Genomic DNA, 1508 nt, shown 5'->3' on the forward strand with positions numbered 1-1508 from the left:
ATGAAAGTTAGGGCAGATTTTCTTGACAAAACTGGAAGAACTGTCATTGTGATGACCCCTGCAAAACAGAACACTACATCTCAAGATAATCAATTGCATCACCTTGTGTATCTCATTGAAAATGTCATCATCAATTTACCTGCTAATCAGGAGCAGATGGTTTGGCTCATAGACTTCATTGGTTGGTCCTTGTCAAATTCTGTGCCAATTAGAATAGCTTGGAAAACTACAAATATTCTACAAAACTATTATCCCAAAAGGCTGGCATTAGCAGTTCTATACAATCCTCCAAGATTTTTTGAAGCATTTTGGAAGATTGTCAAACATTTCCTTGATCCAAAGACATTTGAAAAAGTTAAGTTCATTTACCCAAAGAACAATGAAAGTGCTAGAATCGTGCAACAAAACTTTGATCTGGATAAGCTTTAGAAGGCATTTGGAGGAAATATCAACTCTCAATACGACCATGAAGAATTCTCAAGGCTTGTGAGACAAGATGAGATAAAAACTGCCTAGCATTAGATGTCAGATAGCAATCCCAATGACTTGAATAGTAATCAAACTTCACAAGAAGATATCAAAGCTGATGTTAACATCCAAGGATGATGATCCAGTTTTGATCGACATTATAATGTTCAAAGGTGCAGAAGTAGGAATGTTGGCAGTGGCAATGCTTCTTTATTGACTCCATTATGTAATTGTCATTCAATATACTAGCATCAAGTCGACTGATGGAGTCTTTTCATTTCATATTCTTGGAGGCAGATCAAAGGATGAGACAGAGTCTTTTGGGCTTCTCCTTATGTGTAATTTCAAAAATATTATTCAAAGTCTTTCCAAGTCTCTAAATTCGAAGCACTTCATATTCTCATGAAGGCTTACGCTGGTGTTTTTCATATAAGTTGTTGTAAAAGATGTAACAAGGGGTCGACAAATTGTTGGTATGAAGGGAGATTGCAGAAACAATCACGCTTGGTGTCAATTCTTTACTATCGAGGAGCTTCCCTTTTTTGCATACAGTTAGAGAGCTAGAGTAGGGAGAGGGGCACATTTAATTTCTGTAATTTTCGGTTCTTGCATTTGGGGGGTTTTCTATTCCATTTTTGTAATAGATTTGATACTGAGTTGTAAGTAATAATGATCAGAGCATCATTATTTTCTATGTTCATAATAAAGAGAGATCTTTTGTTAAATTAGAGAGTTTAAAAAGGGTTTTTCTGATTATTCGCAATCAGAGAGTTGCATTAATCGATTTTGGGCATTATCTTACACCTTATAATTGGATAACAAATGTGTTGTGGATAAGAGGTGTTTGCAGCCATTTCTATTACAGGAACCAAAATAGATGACCTTTTGTTCTAATTTCATTTACATTGCATTTGCATTTGCATTTATTGAATTCATATTGCATCACCAATGTCGAGGAGTCATAAGATGTGTGAGTTCTCAAAGTTGGCTAGGTTTAGGATCTAAATTTTGCCTGAGTTAATCTTTCCTAGGATTGACTT

At 35.3% G+C, this 1508-nt stretch overlaps 1 pseudogene; it reads left to right on the top strand.

The window, feature by feature from the left end:
• Window positions 1–516, top strand: LOC149552528 (phosphatidylinositol transfer protein PDR16-like; annotated as a pseudogene).
• Window positions 517–1508: the final 992 nt, after the last annotated feature.

The sequence above is a fragment of the Cupressus sempervirens genome, chromosome 6 (assembly GCF_028749045.1).
Source record: "Cupressus sempervirens isolate cs-2001-9-10 chromosome 6, ASM2874904v1, whole genome shotgun sequence".
In the NCBI taxonomy this organism is placed as follows: Eukaryota; Viridiplantae; Streptophyta; class Pinopsida; order Cupressales; family Cupressaceae; genus Cupressus; species Cupressus sempervirens.